We start from the raw sequence: 22817 nt of genomic DNA on the forward strand, positions 1-22817 counted from the left end.
CGGTGGCAGCTGCGTCTCCAGTAGGGGCTGGTAGGGGCCGAGGCGGCAGGCGGTAGAGGGGACCCATTGCTCCTCTTTGACCCCGCCCCCACATACCACGTCACAACCCAATGACTGAGTTGCCCTGCTCTAGAGAACACCTAGGGCTCTGATCCTGCTATGTAACAGGCATGAACAGCCCAAAAGATGGCGCAAGAAGAACTCAAAGTCCCAGAGCCAATAACTCTAAGCCACCAAGAGATTGCCAGCCTCTCAGAAGCACAATTCAAGACACTATTTATCAGGATGCTCACAGAACTGGTAGATTATAGTCACAAATTAGAGGAACATAGTCACAAATTAGAGGAACATATGAAGGCTAAACTAATTGAAATGAAGGGAGATGCACAGGAAACCAATAGTGATGGAAAGGAAACTGGGACTCAAATCAATGGAATGGACCAGAAGGAAGAACAAAACATCCCACCAGAAAGGAATGAAGAAATGAGAATTCAAAAAAATGAGGAGAGGCTTAGGAACCTCCAGGACATCTTTAAACGTTCCAACATCCGGATTATAGGGGTACCAGAAGGGGGAAAGAAACAGCCACGAGTGGAAAACGTATTTGAACAAATAATAAAGGAGAACTTCCCCAGTCTGGCAAAGGAAATAGACTTCCAGGAAATCCAGGAAGCTCAGAGAGTGCCAAAGAAGTTGGACCCAAGAAGGAACACACCAAGGCACATCATAATTACATTAGCCAAGACTAAAATGAAGGAGAGAATCCTAGAAGCAGCAAGGGATAAGGGGACAGTCACCTACAAAGGAGTACCCATCAGACTGTCAGCGGATTTCTCAAAAGAGACCTTACAGGCAAGAAGGGGCTGGAAAGAAGTATTCCAAGTCATGAAATCCAAAGACCTACAGCCAAGATTGCTTTATCCAGCAAAACTTTCATTTAGAATGGAAGGACAGATAAAGTGCTTCTCAGATAAGGTCAAGTTCAAGGAGTTCATCATCACCAAGCCCTTATTATATGAAATGCTAAAGGGACTTATATAAGAAAAAGAAGATGAAAAATATGAACAGAGAAGGAACAGCAGACTCACAGTTATTAACAACCACACCTAAAACAAAAGCAAACCAAGAGGACAGCTAGATCAGGAGTGGAACCATAGAGATGAAGAACACATGGAGGGTTAGCAACAGGGGAGTGGGAGGAGGAGAAGGGGGGAGAAGGTACAGAAAATAGCATAAATAGCATAGATGGTAGGTAGAAAATAGATAGGGGAGGGCAAGAATAGTGGGGGAAATATAGAATCTAAAGAACTTGAGACACATGGTTATAAACTAAGGGGGGGAGAATGGTGGGGGAGGGAGTATGTGGGTGGAGGGGAATGAAGGGGGGGAACAGAACAACTGTAATGGTATAATCAATAAAATATATTTAAAAATAAAGAAGAAGAGTGTTTTTCTTGAGCCTCCAACAAAGGGATCCACAGTCCATTAGCAACTAGTTGATGAGCACAGACAAATACTGAAAGCATGGGCTAGATCTCTTTTAAAATGTAAATACAACTTAACTAGAATCAAGAGGTTTAGGAAAGGGTCAGACCTGAGAACAGTCAGAGAATCTAACTGTTCAAGAGCTTGCGTTTTAATCCCAAAAGGGAGTTGGCTTGGTCCAAATTTAGATATAGAAAAAATATTACATATAAAATAAGACCCTAGATAAAACTTCATTTCACAGGTAAAATCTAAAGTTCAGAGAGGCTGTGATAGGCCAAAGTTACTACAGACAAATATAGTCAATATTTACAAATTGGTTAAGCACTGAAAATGAAAATAATTTTCAGAAGATAAATGTCTAATTGCTTTAAGATCCACTTCAATATTTACTTCCTTTAATAAACTGCCTTTACTTCATACCAACTACTCCCTTTCTTCATGTTTCAGTACTTTATATATGGTGTGTACTAGATTACCATATACATGCTTTGTTTAGCCAGTCACTTCATGTGTGACAAATACCTTGTTTTGTCTCCAAATCCTTTGGAGGCAATGCTTCCAAACATTTCCTTCATAAATTACAGTTGAGGCTTAACAGGTGTTTGTTGTATAAACAACTGTCTGGAACAGAATTCACCAGAAAACTGATGCTTATTAAATGTTATTAAAATATAACAAAACATAGAATCTTAGAAATTTTCTATAGTTTTTACACTACAGGATCTGGCACAAATAACACCTCTTTTTTATTACAAGATCATAAGCATGTAGCTCTGTAACATAACAATATCACACTCAAGCATATCATATGACATTTTAGGTGAAATGTTCAACTTAAAACTATAAATCATTACAGCCATATTATTACCCTACCAACCACACTCAAGCAGGCCTTCATTTTGCCAGACTCCGTCTTTTAATGGTGACTCCCATTTTGAAATTAAGGAAATGGAGGCATACAGAAGGTCATGAGGGTAAAAATTTGTGAACTGATGAAGCAAAGAATAAAAGCTATTTTTATTCAGAATATATGGATGAATCATTACATGAGCTTTTGTGTCCACAGCATCATTTTGTATTGTTTTGTCAGACTTTCAAAATCACAGCTCTTTGCTTTGTAGCTAGAAAGAGAGAGGAGGAGGTTGTGAAGTGGCCATTATAGATTATCCCAGTCACTTAATGACTTGGAATTGTAGCTTATAGACAAATTTTGGGAGAATAGGTATATTTACAATACTGGGTCTTCAATTGCTGAATTGCTTCAATTGCTGAACATTATATATATACATACATACATATATATATACATATATATATATATACATACATACATATATATATATATACATGTATATATGTATATATATATATATAAAATACTTACCTGAGCACACACTTTACTAATTTTAGAAAGAGCAGAAGAGAGGGAGAGAGAGCGAGGGAGAGAAACATCAATGTGAGACAGAAACATCAGTTGGTTGCCTCTCCTGTGCACTTCAACTGGGGATGGAACCTGTAGCCTAGACATGTGCCCTGATTGGTAATCTAACCCTTGACCTTTTGGTTTAATGAAATGATGCTCCAACTAACTGAGCCATACTGGACAGAGCAAAAAGATAAATGCTCTCTCTTTCCATTTATTTAGATAATATTTGACGTCTCTGAATGAAGTTTTATCATTTTTCCATAAAGAATTTGTATTTAATTTTTTAGGTACATTAATTCATAATTATATTTTTATTCTGATATAATTGTAGATTATATTCAGTTGTAAGAAATAAGCCAGACTGATCCAGTGTCCCTTTTATTTCCCCAATAGTAACACCTTGTAAAAACCACAGTAAAGTACGACATCCAGGGTGGTGACAATGCTACAGAACATTTCCATCACCATACAGATCACTCAGGTTGTCCTTTTATAGCCACGCCTACTTCCCTTCCAGACCCATCCTTAATCCTTGGCAACCACTATTATGTTTTCTATTCCCATAATTTTGTCATTCAAGAATGTCTTGGAACTGGCTTTTGTAAACTTAGTTTCTCTGGATTTTTATCCAGGTTGTATCAGGAGTTTGATCCTTTTTTATTGCTGAGTAGTGTTCCGGTATGGATACACCACAGTTTAACTGTTGAAGGGCAGCTGGGTTGTTTCCAGGTTTGTTTGTTTGTTTGTTTGTTTTTTGCTATTAGAAATAAAGCTGCTATAAACATTCTTGTACAAATTTTTGTGTGAAATAATATCCATTTTTTTCTGGGGTAAATACTCAACAGTGCAACTGCTGGCCTGTATATTAGCTGCATGCTTAGTTTTTCAAGAAACTGCCACACTGTTTCCTGAGTCATTGAACCATTTTACATTCCTTCTAGTAATGTGTAGGTGACCTAGTTTCTTTGTATATTTGCCAGTAATATGTTGATGTAGGGTAGACTGATCCCTCCCACTTGAATCTTCTTCAAAATTGTTTAAGGTATTCTACTTCCTTTGCCTTTCCATATAAATTTAAGAATAATCTTGTTTATATATTTACTGACCTTGCTCCAAAAGGTATCAGCTCGAGCTCTGGAGGATCTGAAGACTACAGTTAGTCATGCAGGTGGTCAACCATGTCAATGTAACCAAGACCCAATGAAAACTCTGGACACCAAGGCTTGGTTTAGCTTCCCTGGTTTACAATACTCTGTGTATTCTGTCTCTGGCCATACCACCCTGAATGCACCCGATCTCATGTGATGTCGGAAGCTAAGCAGGGTCGGGCCTGGTTAGTACTTGGATGGGAGACAAGACTCTGTGTATTCTCACACACTGTTGCTGGGAGGAGATGGAAATGTCTCTGACTTGACTCGACTGAAAGGGGACAACTGGAAACTCATGCTTGGAATTTTCCTGGATCTACTCTATGTGCCTCTTCCCTGGCTGATTTGAATCTGTACCTTTTGATGTACTAGATTGTCACTGTGTATAACAGCTTTCAATGAGTTCTGTGAGTCGTCCTCCTGGCAAATGGTCAAGTCTAAAAGTGTCGTAGGGACACTCACATGCAGTTTTTATCAGAAGTGAGGGTAGTTTTGGGTACTTCAGAAGTTTATATGTATAAAATTTTTTTTTGCTGGGATTTTGAAAGGAATTATGTTAAACCTGTATATAAATTTGGGAGAACTGACATTTTACTGTGTTGAGTGATGAAATCTACGAACACTATATGCGTCTTAGCTTTATTTCTTTAGTGCTGCATATTTGTTGATGCTACTATAAATAGATCTTTAACTGCTTGTTGTTGATATGTAGAAATACAGTTGATTTTTGTATAATGATTTTGTATTTAGCAACACTGCTAAATTAGCCTTCTCATCCTAAAATTTTATCTATAGATTTTGAATTTTCTACATAAACAATCATATCGTATGTGTATAATTTCAGTTTTGTTTTTTCTAATTCTGATAACTTTTCTTTCCTTCAGTCATAAATTAAAAAATTTAAACTATAAACAAAATAGCCTCAAATGTATCCATATTATTAATGAATGAAATGAAATATCACATAAAGTAAATTATTGTGAATAATATAAAACTAGCATAAAATTACATTTTCTACTCTGGTGATTTTTTTTGATGATATACTTAAAGACCTGCCTCTGTCAGATACTATCATTTAGTTGCTGACTACTGGTCATAAAGGCTCCCTGTTACCTGATGCTCTTTGATGGCCCTTCCCCTATTATCCCTCTCCCACTCCTCTCCTGTAACTGTCAGTTTGTTCTTTTTGGGGGGAGGGATACAATGAACTTTATTGATGGTAAATGACAAGGCCAGCCTCCCTAAGCCCCTCTCCTCTCCAGGGGGGTCTAGGATAAAAACTGGAGGTCAGGAGAGTTTCAGTGTGTTGGGGGATCAATTTGGAGCAAGGACTCCCCAGCAGCTGAGGGTCTCTCTTCCTGTTGCTGGGGCTGGTGGTCCAGGGGGCTCTTATTCCTTAGAGGCCATATGAACCACAAGGTCTACCACCCTGTTGCTGTAGCCAAATTCATTGTCATGCCAGGAAATGAGCTTGACAAAGTGGTCACTGAGGGCCATGCCAGCCCCAGCATTGAAAGTGGAGGAGTGGATGTCACTGTTAAAGTTGCAGCAGACCACCTGGTCCTCGGTATAGCCCAGGATGCCCTTGAGGGGGCCCTGTGATGCCTGCTTCACTACTTTCTTGATGTCATAGTATTTGGCAGCTTTCTCCAGGCAGCAGGTGAGACATACAACTGAAACATTGGGGGTGGGGACAGCGAAGGCCATGCCAGTGAGCTTCCCGTTCAGCTCAGGGATGACCCTGCCCACAACCTTGGCAGCGCCAGTGGAAGCAGGGATGATGCTCTGGGCAGCCCCTTGGCCATCATGCCACAGCTTGCCAGAGGGCTCATCCATGGTCTTCTGGGTGGCACTGATGGCATGGACTGTGGTCATGAGTCCATCAATAATGTCAAAGTTGTCATGGATGACCTTGGCCAGGGGCCTAAGCAGTTGGTGGTGCAGGAGGCACTGCTGGGAGTCTTCTTGGAGCTGTCATACTTGTCATGGTTTACACCCATCACAAACATGGGGGCATTCGCAAAAGGGGCAGAGGTGATGACCCTCCTGGCTCCACCCTTCAAGTGAGCCCCAGCCTTCTCCATGGTGGTGAAGATACCAGTGGACTCCACAACATATTCAGCACCAACATTGACCCGTTAAATGTTGGCGGGATCTCACTCCTGGAAGATGAAGATGGACTTTCCATTGAAGACAAGCTTCCCGTTCTCAGCCTTGACTGTACCTTTGAACTTGCTGCGAGTAGAATCATACTGGAACATACCTCAACCAGGTAGGTGAGGTCAATGAAAGGGTCATTGATGGCAACAACATACACTTTGCCAGAGTAAAAGGTAGCCCTGGTGACCAGGCACCCAATATGGCCAAATCCATTCACTCTGACCATCACCATCTTGCCTCAGGGTTGAGGCTGGCACTGCGCAGGAAGACGCAGCTGTCTGTCATATGGGTGGAGCAGCGAGTGGCTCAGTTTGTTCTTTAATACCAGATAATATTTCAAGAGTATCAGGACAGAGAAAGCTCATGAACATTTAAATTATCAATAACTTCTACTAAGGACTGGTTCATGATAAAAACTGGACAGAACCAGGTATGGCCAAAGAATTACAAAAATATCTATAATTAATTATCCTTACTGCATCCTTATGGAACTTCACTCCAAAAAGACATTTTGAATCTCTAACCAAGCTTTCCATAAGGGTTTTTCTGAATCGTCCAGAAGACCCACAGGATGAAATCTTCCATTATTGTCAAGGAATGAAATTTTCTCCTCTGGAATTAAATTTATTTCTGGGTTTATAAAATATTTACAATCCTGGAGTTTGAGATATTGTAATGAATGTAAAGTATATTTTACATATGTTACAAAATTTGGCAAGTACATGTTATTCACACTTTTTTGCTTTGTATACTGACTCAAAATAACATTTTAAATTGAATTATAGGGCCAAAAAGATCCTTTTCTCCCCTAAGTATTTTTAAAAAATTTTTCCAAATAGGATCTATACAAATTATATTTTATTGATTATGCTATTATAGTTGTCCTAATTTTTCCCCTTTTGCCCCTTCTCCACCCAGAACTCTCTACTCCCTCAGACAATCCCCCACCATTTTTCATGTCTAGGTGTCATGAGTATAAGTTTTTTGGCTACTCCATTTCCTATACTGTACTTTACATCCCCATGTCTATTCTGTAACTACCTATTTGTACTTCTTAATCTCCTTACCTCTTTGCCCATTCCTCCATACCTCCCTCCCACATGGCAACCATCAAAATGCTCTCTGTATCCGGGATTCTGTCTCTGTTCTTGTTTTTTAGTTTGTTTTTTAAATTCAATTGTTGATAGAATTGTATTTTTTGCCATGTCATTGTTCATAGTTTTGATCTTAAAAAAAATAAGTCCTTTTAATATTTCATACAATAATGGTTTGGTGACGATGAACTTCTTTAGTTTTTTTCTTGTCTGGGAAGCCCTTTATCTGGCCTTTGATTCTAAATGATAGCTTTGCTGGGTGGAGGTCCCTGCTTTTCATGACTTTGAATTTTTCTTGCCAATCCCTTTTAGCCCACAAAGTTTCTTTTGAGAAAGCTGCTGATAGTCTTATGGGAACTCCCCTGTAGGTAACTAACATTTTTCCCTTGCTGCTTTTAAGATTCTCTCTTTATCTTTAAACTTTGTCATTTTAATAATGATGTGTCTTGGAGTGGGCCTTTTTGCATCCATCATTGGAACTCTCTGTGCTTCCTGGACTTGGATGTCTATATCCTTCACAAAATTAGGGAAGTCTTCTTTCATTATTTTTTCAAATAGATTTCCAATTAATTGTTCTTTCTCTTCCTCTTCTGGCACCCCTATAATATGAAAGTTGGGCCTCTTGTAATTTTTCCAGAGGCTGCTTATACTATAATTTTTTTTTGATTCTTTTTTCTTCTTTGTTCTGATTGTTTTTTTTTTTTTGCTTCCTTATGTTCCAAATCATTGATTTGATCCTTGGCTTCATCCGTTCTCCTTCTGTTTCCTTGTAAATTGTTCTTTACTCCAATTAGTGTATCCTTTGTTTCTGACTGGGTCTTTTTATGCTGTTGAGGTCCTCACTAAGCTTCTCAAGAATCCTTATAACCAGTCTTTTGAACTCTGCATCTGATAGATTGCTTATCTCCATTTTTTTTGGCTCTTTTCTGGAGTTTTGATTTGTTCCTTCACTCGGGCAATGTTCTTTTTGTCTCCTTGTTCTGGCAGCCTCCCTGTGTTTGTTTCTATGTATTAGGTAGAGCTGCTTTGACTCTGTCTTCATAGTGTGACCTAATGTAGCAGGTATCCTGTAGGGTCCAGTGGTATAGCCTCCCCTATCACCCAAGCTGGGGACTCAAGGTGTGCTCTCCTCTTGTAGTTGAGCCTTGATTGCTGTTGGCAGATAAATGGGAGGGATTTACCCAGCTCAGTTAGCTGCAAGGATTGGCTGTGACCACTTACCATGAACCCCCACTCTCCATGGAGGATGAGCTAAGCAGAAACAGGGTGGTGGTGCTCTGATGTGGTCTGTAGCTTTCCACTGGATGGGTTGGCCCTGGGTGTCTCAAGTGGTACAGTGCAAGGTGAGCCACCAGCTGTGTTTTTTTCAGGGATCACCCTGCCTGAGCTATAAAGCAATCTGAGAAGGCTGCTACTTGTGCTGGGTTTGTAGATTACCAGGAGAAGCCAGGCTATGAATCTAGGCTTGCTGCTGCTAGTGCTGGGCCTGGGGCTCACTGAGGCCCAATGTTGCTCGTTTGATAGGGTTTAGAAAGTTGTGAAGCCTGAGCCTTGACTAGTCCTTCATATAGAAGAGGAGCTTGGGTGGGCCAGTAAGTTAGGTGGGGTGGAGTCTCTGGGAATCTCCAAGGCCAGTCAAACAGTGTTAGCAGATTTGATGAAGTCTCAGATATGGCTCCAGCTTGCTGGCTCTGTGGTAGGAGGGCTCAGCAGAGGGAGAATGGCCTCTGCTTGCCCTGATGCCAGACACTTCAGTTTCTCCCCATATACCACTGGTGCCTTTCAAGCTGCTATCCTGGTTTGGAGCTCAGACACAGTGAGTCTGAGTAAGTGAGTCCATGTGTGGGTTTCCTGAGAGGAATTGCTTGGGACTCCAGAAGTTTCTTCCACTGACTTCATTCCTGCTGGTTTTTGCAGCTATAATTTGTGGGGACTTGTCTTCCTGGTACTGGAGCCCTGGGCTGGGGGTCCTTGGGTGAATCTGAGACTCCTCACACCCAAGATATTCCTCCAAAATTTTTATCCACCGCACATGTGTGAGAGACCAGCCTGTTCTGTGTCTGTGCCCCTCCTACCAGTCTGGATGGATGTGGTTTCTTTGATTCTGTAGTTGTCAGACTTCTATTCCACTTGGTTTCTGCTGTTTCTGAATGATGTTTGTTCCATATGTTAGTTGTAATTTTGATGTGGTTGTGTGAAGGCAAGCCATGTCTGCCTATGGTGCTATCTTGACTGTAAGTCCCTCTCCTGCAAGTGTTTTAAAATCAGGATCAGAATTATTACTTGGATACTGTTAACACAGCAATGGATGCGAATTATTTCCCAAAGAATCTCAAATATATCATTTGGTTATTACTCTAGGTGGATGGCATCTATTACTTTATTTCTATTTCACAGAGAAAATTTTAAAAAATCCTACTCCCCTGACCAGCATGGCTCAGTTGGGCATCAGCCTGTAAAACAAAAGGTTGCTGGTTCGATTCCTAGTCAGGGCACATGCCTGGGTGTGGGACTGGTCCTTGGTCCGGGCACCTACAGTAGGCAATCAGTTGATGTTTCTTTCTCATGTTGATGTTTCTCACCCTCTCTTTTTTGCTCCCTTCCCCCTCTCTAAAAATAAATAAATAAATAAAATAAAATAAAATCATACTGATGGGAAAGGCCTGAAAAGCAACTTATAAGATTAACTAAGGTGGAGGATTTATCTCTCTTCAGTTGGTCAGATTTCCATGCTTTTGATCTAAAAATGTATATCCATCAGTAGAAACATGGACTGTGGAAAACTTTCCTAAAAGAAGCTGTGAAATTAGGAAAGCCTAAATTTATTAGAAAACCCATTTACTAGAAAAAAATTACAAATTGTGAAAAAGGGAGTCTAAAACCTTACACTTCTACAACTATTTAATATTGAAAATTTTGATATCATAGTAAGGATATAGTAGAAGTGTTACTTTTGCTTGTTTGCTTAATCATTATTCATTCAAATCCTTTATTGAAAGAAGCATTTGACAGTGATTCCACTGCTGGGAATATACATTAAGAATCCCCAAACACCAGTTCAAAAGGACTTATACTATGTTCACAGCAGTGCTATATACAATAGCCAAGGGCTAGAAACAGCCCAAGTGCCCTTCAGTCGATGAATGGATTTAAAAAACTGTGGTACATTTATATGATGGAATACTGTGCAGCACAAAGAAAGAAGAAGGAATTCCTACCCTTTGGCACAGCATGAATGAAACTGGATAATATTATGATAAGTGAAATAAGCCAGGCGGTGAAAGACAAATACCATATGATCTCACTTATAAGAGGAATCCAATGAACAAAATAAACTAATGAGCAAAACAGAACTAGAGACATGCATACAAGGAACAGACTGACAGCTGCCAGAGGAAAGGTAGGGGAATGGTGGGAAGAAGGGGAGGGGATTAGTCAAAGAACATGTATGAATGACCCAAGGACATGGACAGCAGTGTGAGAACTGACTGTGGGTGCGGGGGAGATGTGGTGGCGCTGGATAGAGGAGGGCAAAGGGGGGGAAATTTGGACAACTGTAATAGAAAAAAGAAGAAGAAAACAATAATTTGAAATGACTTACATATATATTATAGTAGACCAAAAGAAAAACAAATCCTGGCTGGTGTAGCTCAGTGGATTGAGTGCCAGTCTTCAAACCAAAGGGTTGTTGGTTCGATTCTTAGTCAGAGCACATGCCTGGGTTGTGGGCCAGGTCCCCAGTGTGGGGCATGCGAGAGGCAACCACACATTGATATTTCTCTCCCTCTCTCTCCCCTTTCCCTCTTTCTAAAAATAAATATATGAACTATTTTTAAAAAGAAAGGAAAAAGGAGTACAGAGTAAGAGAAATAGAGAAATAGGATAAAGGCAGGGGTAAGGTAAGAGTAACACACGAAGATTAATAATACAAACGCCTGTACGACTGCCAGATGATGGCTGATAATTTGGTGAGCTTCCTATTCACAAATACAGAGAGGGTAATACAATCGACTATGAGTCACTGCATCTAGATGTTACAAGCAAAGCAGTCGTGGAGAACAGATGCTTTTCATGTTTGTACCTTAGTGAAAACTTTTGACACAACACTAAAGAGCAACTTGGGAGAAGTAACTCAGAGGACATAAAGATAATGTCTTTCAGGTGACCTAATAGTCTGTGGTTGTTTGGCTTGCTCAAGAGATAAAATTAAGCACATCTAAAGGAATGGGTAGACTGTATCTCCTTTAGATAATTGTATTTTTTAAGATAACTACATTATTTTTATTTTTTCCCAATAAGAATTGAGCAACAGAAAGTCTGAGGTTATATTGTCTGGCAAGGACTTGGGTGACAGATTATTTTTGCGATTTTGTAGTCACCAATATGCTTTAATATTCCCTCAAATCATGAAGGCTAACAGGATATGTGCCTAAATAGATGGCCATTCTCTACAAAAAGGTGTGTGTGGGAGTGTTGAGGGAGTCCCTGGGAGGAGGAAGGGCCAAGATTTTAAAAATAATAGTGTTGACTTTACTTCAATATGTGGATAAATAGACACAGAAGTCTCCACCTTGGATGGCATGTCTGTAAAACTTTCAGCCTAGGTATGATATTCCAGCCACAAATCACTATCAATAAATAGTCCATAGCATATAGAAAATCTGTAAATTTCCATTTTAAGCAAGTAAATTTAAAGTTGTAATATGACTGTAATATACAGTCCTAGTAATTATTATCACTATTAAGAAATAAAAATTAAAATGATTTGAGAATTTACTATGTTCCTGGCATGGCACTAAGCACATTAATACACTAATTTATGTAAACCTGAGAATAATTTTACAAAGTAGGTAGTATTATCTTTACTTTGCGGATGAGGAAACAGGTCTGGTGAAGTTATGAAATTTTCTAACAACTGTGGTGCTAGTAAATAAGAAAATAAGACCCATGATTGCAGGGATTGTGTTTTGTTCACCCTTTATTCCTATTGTGCTAGGGCAGTGCCTGACCACAGAGGCTCCTGATAAATGTTTGTTGAAGTAGCTGAGTCCAACTGCCAGCCTCTGAAACTTTACAGTACAGGGCTATGAGAATATAAACCTGTTGATAGTTTCAGTTTAAAGCAGCTGACTGCTTATTTCTTCTTAAAGTAATGAGATATACCCCATCAGCTTGTGTTGGTACAGTAAGTGGAAAAATGATAGCTATCTTCAGTGTACTGATGTGGACTTTTAGAAGATACTTTGTTGTTGTTAAGAAGTTTTTCATTTTCATATTCTTTCCTGAGCTGGTTAGCTTAACTGTATCAAAGTTGGGTTTAAATAATAAATGATTCACTTAATTTAATAAGGATAAATATGTAAATATATATACATATATGTATATACCTCTCTCTCTCACAACTATAGACTGAATCCTTTGAAGGGTTAAGGAAATATCACAATTACTTTTTGTTGACCAAAGACTGAAACACATGGATGGCCCAACAAAAGAACAGTTTCAACTGGAAAGAATTTTTCTCACTGATAGGCCAACAGTATACCAAAGCCAAAAAAGTATACAAACATTTACTGCAAATTTTCTATTTAATTTCTGTAGGCATTCCTTTCCTCTTCATTCACTTATTAATTTCATCTTTTAAATTCAGGTGAAAACCTGTTGTAAGAATCTTTTTTAAAAAAGATTTTATTTATTTATTTTTAGAGGGGGGAAGGGAGGGAGAAAGAGAGGGAGAGAAACATCAATGTGTGAGAGATACATGGATTAGTTGCCTTTTGCACGCCCTCAACTGGGGACCAGGCATGTGTCCAGACTGGGAATCAAACCAGCGACGTATCAGTTCACAGGCCAGCACTCTATCCACTGAGCCACACCAGCTAGGGCAGATTCAGTTTTCCTGATTATGTTTTTAAAGGTGGACGCTAAACATGTAAGTTAGCATAGTAGCCATGTCACCAAAAAGAACTAATGACTCAGGCTGCAGCGATATGATATGGAAGAACTTAATGCAATACAGAATGTTACTATTAATGGCATAGGTTAGTACAATAGTGCTAAGATATCTGTGTACTGTTTTTTCTATCTGTATCATCATTATGATTATTATTTTGCTAAAATATCACCTTGAATGTATCTGGAGTATAGATGATGAGCATTTGCTCTTAGCTGACTACAGACAGCAATCTTTCATAAACCATCAATGCAAACCAATGGAGAAAAGAGCCTCAAGGTCAATGCTCCTAACTTGAGATAGCCAATCAATAGGTCATTTCCTAAACAGGAGGTTTCTGTTTAACTATTCCAAATTCGTATTTTTTAAAAGAACAATTTTCTTCAACACAGCATAATAAGCTTGCTGTAGATTTCCACACAGAAAGCAACATTTTCACTTTTATGTAACTCACACCTCTTCCTGACATGAAAGGTCAGCCAAAGGACAAGGGGCAGCATGGGTCTCAGTGAAGTACACTGAAGTGCAAAAATCTTGTTTCTTATCTTTAAAGATGAAACAAAGAAACTGTTAAAAAATCTGGGGTGATGCTACCCTAAGACACTAAAATGTAGTATCTATAATAATTGCTAGAAAACAGTTTTTGGAATTTGGGGAATTATTTTTTTCTTGAATTTTAAACTTCTATTTTATGTATGCAAGACAAAGCATACTTATATATGATAATACTTTACATTTTATTTCAGAATATAATGGCTCAAGTTTTATGAAAAAAGTGATTTGAGCCCTGGCTGGTGTAGCTCAGTGGATTGAGCGCGGGCCTGTGAAGCAAAAGGTGGCTGGTTCCATTCCCAGTCAGGGCACATGCCTGAGTTGCAGGCCAGGTCCCCAGTGGGGGACCCATGAGAGGCAACCACACATTGATGTTTCTCTCCCACTCTTCCTCCTTCCTGTCCCCTCTCTCTAAAATACATAGATAAATAAAATATTTAAAAAAGTGATTTGAATATATTCTAAAAGAAGAAACCTAGAAGTATTAAATTAAAAAATAAAATTTACTTTAAAACAAGTTACCAGAAAGTTGCAAGAATAATACAGTTAACTTCTGAATTTCTTTTCCCTGGGTGTGCCACTTTTTAAAACCATTTGTTTTATCTTTCACTCTTTCAACTTCATGTATACACATAAATATGTATGTTTGAACATTACTTTTTTCTGAACTATTTGAGAAAAAGTTGTAAATATGTTCTTTGGTAAGTATTTCCTAAAAACAAGGAAATTCTCTTATGCAACCACAGTGCAGTTATCACATTCAGAAGGTTTTACATTGATAGGCACTTACCACTCTACCACTGCATGCCAGTTTTGCCAGTTATACTTACAGCATTTTTGCTCTCTAGAGAACCCAGTCCAGAATCACGTATTGAGAGCTACTAAGATTTAATAATTGTTTCTCTCTAGTCATCCATTTGCATAGATGTTGAAATGATAGTTTTATTTGGTATCTCCTGGAATATCATTTTATTTGGTTTCAGCCTGAAACTCTGGAATGATGATAGCAGTTCCTGACTGTCTCAGTGTGTGTCTTCCCAATGCTTTGCTATTAGCCCCTGGAGGGTTTCTTGAAGTAAAATTAAACTCAGTCAAATTTTCTATTTGCTAGAGGTTCTAGTAAACGATTTGATGGAGAGGAGATTAAAATCAGTGACTAAAGTGAGGTTTCTAAAATATTTCGGGCTTGTGTTTAATCATGATAATTTCCTTCCACACCCATTAGAAAATGCAGAATTAACTGTAGAATTAATGTTGTTGCTGATGGCTTAGAAATAGTTCACACAGCTGAACCAAGGAACTTAATATGCTTAAAATTCTGGATATGGCATTTAACTTTAATTTGTCCCAATTTCTCTATTCCTAAAAGCAGGGAAAAAAAGCAGAGTTTTCTTTACCATACAGATACCTACCAGGATTTTGGGCAGTTAACCTGGTGAACTCGTTATATGAAATGTATCAAAGAAGGACAAGCACATCTTATTATAAAGAGTGATCATGAATAAACCGTTTGCTCAAGAGAACAAAGAGAGATCTTTGCTTTTCAGCCTATGTTTATTGCAGAAAAAAGTAGAAAACGTGAATAAAGAGAAAAAATGACAATAACCAATAATCCTACCATTCAGAAATAATGATTTAAAATATCTGTCTTAAGGTACTGTTTTGTATCTTGTATTCTGAAAATATGTAAAATAAGTAAAAGTATATAAACATACTTTGTTTACAAAAATACATAGTTTTAATCTATAGAAAAGTTAACCATATTTCAGTAATGAGTTTAGAAAATACCATATTAAGGGCTGTTGCTGACAATCAGCTGACACTTCCACTGGTAACAATGATAAACTCTGAACAAAATATAACACAGCTATTTGATGGTAAGGGAGAGAAACCAAAAACAGGTAGTAACTGGGGGATATTAAACCTTTCAAAGGAAGGACCTTCACTGGGTAGCTCTTCACCTGAGAGAATTTTCCTTTCTGCATGTTCAGGATGGCTAGAACCCAAGCAAGAGGCTGCTATTAATGGTCTGAAGTGTCAAAAGATGGTTTAGAGATGCCAGAACTGATGGAAACTATGAAGAGAAATTCCTAAGGGAAAAAAAAGAGCTAAATATAGGGAGGGAAAGTTCCAAATCTGTGTAACTTCCCCTCAGTCTTTTTGATGATTTCCAAATTATGTTTGCATGGAGAAGACTCTCAGCTGCTGGTAGAAGGCTAGAGCTGGGAAGCTGGAGAAGCTGAGCAGAGATTTTAAGGAGAGACAAAATAGGAGAGACAAGTCAGAGTCTGCATCTGGTCAAATTAGAGGCTAAATAAACACCTGGAGCTTTCCACCGACACCAGAAAGTTCATTAGGAGTAAAAATGATGTTCCAGGTCTAAGGGCTTACTCTAAAACTGGGGGAAAAGTTACCACACAAAGGTGCAAAACTAAGTCTGAACAAATTTAAGGTTATCTGCCAACAAGTCCAATGTCCACCAGAAGACAGACTTAGAAGAATATGACAGAACCTAGGGACTCATCAACTACAATGTCTAACATATAATAAAAGCTTACCAGGTATGCAAAGGCATAAGGAAATGTGATCCACAGTGAAGGGGGATGGAGAGAAAACAACAGAAACAGAGTCAAAGACTACCCAGATGTTGGAATTAGCAAAGACTTTAAAGCCACTATTACGAGTAAATATGCTCAGGGGCTTAAAGCGATGGCCATAATGAGTGGAAGATAGAATATTTTAGCAAACAAATTGAAATCTTAAGAAAAAAAAACAGGTTGAGATACTAAAACTGTAAAGTATAATATTTAGAAGGAAAATGCTCTGCATAGACTTAAGAGCTGAATGAGAAGGTAGAAGAAAGCTTTAGTGAACTTGAAACTGATCAACCAGAGTATCCGAGCTAAAGAGAGAAAAAAAGACTGAGAAAAAACCAAAATAAACAAAACCTGACTGACCTGTGACTTGTGAGACAATATAAACTATTTAATTTATGTGTAATCCAAGTCCCAAATGAAGAGGAAAAAGAGAATATGGCAGCAAAAATATCTGAATTATGAACCAAAGATGCTCAGCAAATACTGAATAGGACAGATGCAAAGAAAACAAAACTAGGGACATCATAATAAGACTATTAAACTGTGAAGATAAAAAAAATCTGAAAGAAGAAGTTTTACTCATAGTAGTCAATAAATAATTGGATACAGTCCAGATGTCCATCAACAGGAAAATGGGTTAACAAATTGTGATATATTCATAAAATAAATATTACTTAGTAATTAAAAGAATTAACTAGTGATAAATGTAACAGCTTGATAAATCTCAAAAAACATTATGTTAGGTGAAAGAAGCCAAAAACAAAAGGGTACAAACTCTTTATGCCATTTACCTGAAGTTTAATAACAGACCAAAAAAAAAGAAAGAAAGAAACAAACAAAAAACCCCAAATGTATGGAAAACAGAAATTTGAACAAAAGTTACAAGAATGAGGTGGGGAAGGCAAGAAGAACTGACTGGAAGTAAGAAGAAAATTTTGGGGGTGATGGAAATGGTCTATATTTTTATTAGGGTAGTGGTTACAATGTGCCTTCATGAAAATGCAACAATTTGTATGTACACTGAAAAGCTGATCATTTCACTATATGCACAATTTATATTTAAGTCAAAAATCAAAATAAAACTATACTTCAAAATATACTTCATATGCAAATATTATATTTAATTTATATTGTTGAATACAAGTTATTATCCTTGTATTTTCTCACCTCTGTACAAAATCATTGACCAAACCATGAATGAAACCCTCCTGAAATTACTAGCAACTGAGCTAATTAATTAGCCAAACCAGTCTTTTATTCCTTTTATAGTCCTCAACAATTTAAAATTATTATAAGAATATGTCTATATGTCTAGAACAGTTTGATGGTGTTTGGTACCTCTATCTGAAAAAAGATGAACTCATCTGCTAAATTGCAGAGGCCAGTCTAAAATTACTGCTAAAAGGTTAAAAAAAATCACTCTTTTCACTTTAAGATGGTTACATGCTAATCATGTATCCTTGGTGACTCTCTCAAGTAAGGAACTTGTCACATTCACATGGTGTTCAACATTTTCAGGTAACAGGCAGTTCTGGTCCTTATGAACTTGTCAATGATAAAGACAGTGTAAGTGCACTTTATTACTAAAGGATTGGCAAAGCTTCCAGAGAATATTAAAAATTATAGTCCCAAAAGGACAGTTCAGTAAAAATTCACCAACCCTTTTTATTATGAAGACTACTAATATGAGTCATTACGTCCCAAGGCAGCAGAACTAATGAGCATGTAGTAATAATTTAAACTATGACATTTAAACAAATTATATGACAACGAAGTAACAAAACCAGGCAGTGCACCTGTTTTCTAAGAGTAAAAGGAGACAATGCAGTATTTTCTGAGTTGATTAAAAAAGTACTTCCCTTTATGGTGAAGCCTGTGGTCCTTTCTCTGTTCACTCACAGCCACTAATATAATACCACATAGTGATGGAGAATGCTGTGGAAGCATTGGTTATGGTTTCTATAACTCTTCAGCCTGAAATATCTTCCCTTCTTGTATCTATACTTCCATTCTTAACAGATCACAGAAATTTACTTTACCTTAAAATGCCCAGTTGTGAGAACATCACAAAAATGTATTTTTCTCCTCTTTGATATCATTATATTTCTATTGTATTATCCTTTTTCCTTTTAGTATGCTCATGTTTTCCCAAATTTATTACCTATCTTGACCACCTATTCAACTGTTAATGCTTATTTGTTCACGGAACTATTAAGACATACTTTTGGCATAAGAGCCTTCTTTTAAAAGAAAATAAAAATCCTTCCTTGATAACTGAAAAACTTTTATCACCACCACTTTGCTGTTTAGAAACTTTCATGCTTAAAATCATTGATTAGTTTTCTGACTGAATCTCAGATCCATTTTCTGTTCTTATCCTGGCAGCCTTCTGCTGCTAAAAAACACTGTTGATTACTTTCTCACTGACATGTTAGCCATAGCTTCAGATTCACATTCCTATCATCAGTCTTATTTCTTTTTTGTATCTGCTTCCTCTTGAAAATATCTATTTGTAGCTATAGTGTAGTAGAAAGCACACAGGACTTGCAGATATAACCCTTGGGTGAGATGTCTAGTTCTAACATTTTCTAGCTTTATGATTCTGTGCAAATCACACGACTGAGCCTCAGTTTCATTTTGTACAAAGTAGAAATAATAATAATAGCACTTATTTCACATTTTTGTTCTTGGGGAGTCTATGAGATGATCTATGTGAAAATACTTTATATATTCTAAAGTACCAACAAAACATAAATATCATTTGTCAGTTTCAGATGTATGGGACTTTTTTTGGTGTTTTTTTATTTTATTATTTTATTTTATTTTATTGATTATACCATTACAGTTGTTCTATTCCCCGCCTTCATTCCCCTCCACCTGCACACTCCCTCCCCCACCATTCTCCCCCCCTTAGTTTATAATCACGTGTCTCAAGGTCTTTAGATTCTATATTTCCCCTACTATTCTTGCCCTCCCCCTATCTATTTTCTACCTACTGTCTATGCTATTTTCTGTACCTTCTCCCCCCTTCTCCTCCTCCCACTCCCCTGTTGCTAACCCTCCATGTGTTCTTCATTTCTATGGTTCCACTCCTGATCTAGCTGTCCTCTTGGTTTGCTTTTGTTTTAGGTGTGGTTGTTAATAACTGTGTGTTTGCTGTCCTTTCACTGTTCATATTTTTCATCTTCTTTTTCTTATATAAGTCCCTTTAGCATTTCATATAATAAGGGCTTGGTGATGATGAACTCCTTGAACTTGACCTTATCTGAGAAGCACTTTATCTGTCCTTCCATTCTAAATGAAAGTTTTGCTGGATAAAGCAATCTTGGCTGTAGGTCTTTGGATTTCATGACTTGGAATACTTCTTTCCAGCCCCTTCTTGCCTGTAAGGTCTCTTTTGAGAAATCTGCTGACAGTCTGATGGGTACTCCTTTGTAGGTGACTGTCCCCTTATCTCTTGCTACTTCTAGGATTCTCTCCTCCATTTTGGTCTTGGCTAATGTAATCATGACGTGCCTGGGTGTGGTCCTTCTTGGGTCCAACTTCTTTGGCACTCTCTGAGCTTCCTGGATTTCCTGGAAGTCTATTTCCTTTGCCAGACTGGGGAAGTTCTCCTTTATTATTTGTTCCAATAAGTTTTCCACTCATGGCTGTTTCTTTCCCCCTTCTGGTACCCCTATAATCCAGATGTTGGAACGTTTAAAGATGTCCTGGAGGTTCCTAAGCCTCTCCTCATTTTTTTGAATTCTCATTTCTTCATTCCTTTCTGGTTGGATGTTTCGTTCTTCCTTCTGGTCCACTCCATTGATTTGAGTCCCAGTTTCCTTTCCATCACTATTGGTTTCCTGGACATCTCCCTTCATTTCAATTAGTTTAGCCTTCATATGTTCCTCTAATTTGTGACTATAATCAACCAGGACTGTGAGCATCCTGATAAACAGTGTCTTGAACTGTGCTTCTGAGAGGCTGGCAATCTCTTGGTGGCTTAGAGTTATTGGCTCTGGGACTTTGAGTTCTTCTTGCACCATCCTTTGGGCTGTTCGTGCCTGTTATGTAGCAGGATCAGAGCCCTAGGTGTTCACCAGAGCAGGGCAACTCAGTCATTGGGTTGTGACGCTGTATATGGGGGCGGGGTCAAAGAGGAGCAATGGCGTCCAATCTGCCACCTCCCGCAGCAGCCGCCACAGGTGCTGCAGCTGCCACCTTCACCGGGGCCCGTGAGTTTCGTCCTGTCCCACTGCACTCGAGTGTGCCACCGCTGTCAGCCCTCCACCACTGGGTTCGCCCTCTGGGGCCTGCATGGTCCGTCTCACTGTGCGCGAATGTGGGACTGTGGTCAGTCTGCCCCACACCCTGACTGGGTCCGGGCTGCCTGCGTGCCTGTGTCGGGGTATCTGTCCTGTCCGATCCTGCTTGCCTGCTGGCTCCACCCCTCTTACCGTCCTGGTCGAATGGTTAGTTGTTGTTGGACTTCTGTATAATTCAATTTTCTGTTCTTTGGCTGTTTCTTTGGTCTCCAAACCTTTGTTGTATTCAAACTTGGTTGTGGGAGAAGGAACAGTGTTTCCACCTATGCCTCCATCTTGGCGGAAGTCCCTCTTTTTGGTGTTCTTTACTCTCTAGATCTATCCCCTTTAAGAGCTTGTTTTTTAGTTAATATCATTCGCATATAAATGACTACGTATTTATATATATTCTGGAAACTGGCTTGAACCAATTTATAGGACAGCTTTATATTTTTAATTACCAGTAATCGAAAAACGGAATGCTGTATATTTATCCATTTTTCTCACTTTTCTCACTATGCTGAGTGACTCTGCCATGCCTCAGAGAATATTATAGAATGTAAGTGGTGAGGGGATCAGATGGACAGTTTCCCATTTCCAAGCAGTTAGCAATGCACAGGGAAGGGGCTAGAAATGTGGTTGGACTGATGTATTTTCATCACTTCTGGAGAAAACAACTCAGTCAGCAACGTTATATTTCTCTACAGGACAAAGATAGGATGGTGTTCAAGTAGTTCAATGACGGGCAGTAGCAGTACCAGGACTGGGCAGCCTCAGAGTGTGAAAAGAGTAAAGGAAAATTACCACTCCCTCAGTCCCTACCCAGTCACTCTCCAACCCATTATCCTGTTAATGTTTGTTGTACCACTTACACTTACCAGCACCTGCAATAATTTGTTTGCTTCTTTATTTGCTCGCTTTTCGGGGGAGGGATTATATGGTTATTGTCCATGTGCTCTGACTATAATGTGAGCTCCCTCATGGCAGGCACTGTGCTCCATCTGTTGTTGCTGTGCACCATCCCAGTGCCTAGGACAGTGCCTGGCACATAGGGGGCATGCAACGAACAAACACTTGTGGGCTCACTGAATAACTGACTGATAAAGTCTTCTGAAGTAGCAGGAGCTCAGTAAATGTGAATTGGATTGGAAATGAAATACAGACACTTTGAGATAAGCACTTAACTTCAAATGTTATATTTTCCAGAGGAAAAAATATTATGAAAAAAATCAAGAATTCTTTAAATGCTTTTCAAAAAATATAGGTGAGGAGTTCTAAACCCTAAAAATGACAAGATAATGCACATTTTGCTTCTAACCTTTGATAAGCCTGTTATTCTCAGTAACCCAATCTTTTGAGTAAAATGATCATAAAAATATGACTGTTAAAAGCTTTTGGAAATAGGAGAAACATAATTTTAACTGTGTATTTGGGTAAAAACTGAATTCAATGCTACTTCATGGCTTTTGTGTTAATAGGGCTCTCACTAAAAACGGCTGTTTCTATTCCATAGAAATAATTTTTTTTAGTTTAAAAATAAATTTTTAAAATTTAATTCTTGTTCAAGTACAGTTTTCTGTCTCATAGAAATAATTTTAAAGATTTGTGTTCCATTCGCATTTATTTTGGAAAAGTATAATAAAAATAAATAAGGCACTATTCATTACTTTGATTTTTAACATAGTTTCATATTTAAATATATCTTTATTTTTATTTTTTTGTAAAGCCACTTAAAAAATTAATCCTTTTTCATCCAAACAATCTAAAGTTGTGTAATTGTCAAAACTATTTTGACTCAAAACTATTGTGTTCTCAGGTGAATTAGCTTCCTAAACACCTCAGCATACAGATGCACAGGCCCATTCATTGCCTAATGGTTAAGAGACAAAAGTAGAAGTTTCATGGGGACTGAAAATAACACAGGGCTAGTTCATCTCAAATACATGGGATTTGCCTAAATTGGATAGATCTTAGGCATGTGGTAAGTTCATAGCTACAGAGTGTGTTAAATTTCTATTTTATTTTCTTAGCAGTAGAAGTTAAAGAGAAAGGAGAAGGTTTTGATAAAATGGGGGGAAAGGTAATTTTTTTGAACTGAAAATAATTTTAATGGAAC

The 22817-nt window shown here is 38.2% G+C and overlaps 1 protein-coding gene and 1 pseudogene across 2 annotated transcripts in view; both read right to left on the bottom strand.

Annotated features, from left to right (window-relative positions):
* The window catches only part of ARB2A (ARB2 cotranscriptional regulator A), a 423315-nt gene that overhangs the window by 12993 nt on the left and 387505 nt on the right, over positions 1 to 22817 (bottom strand). The window lies entirely within an intron of this gene.
* On the bottom strand, positions 5246 to 6866 carry LOC118977509 (glyceraldehyde-3-phosphate dehydrogenase-like; annotated as a pseudogene).

The sequence above is a fragment of the Sturnira hondurensis genome, unplaced genomic scaffold, assembly GCF_014824575.4.
Source record: "Sturnira hondurensis isolate 20B ecotype Veracruz unplaced genomic scaffold, ASM1482457v3 Scaffold0021354, whole genome shotgun sequence".
NCBI lineage: Eukaryota > Metazoa > Chordata > Mammalia > Chiroptera > Phyllostomidae > Sturnira > Sturnira hondurensis.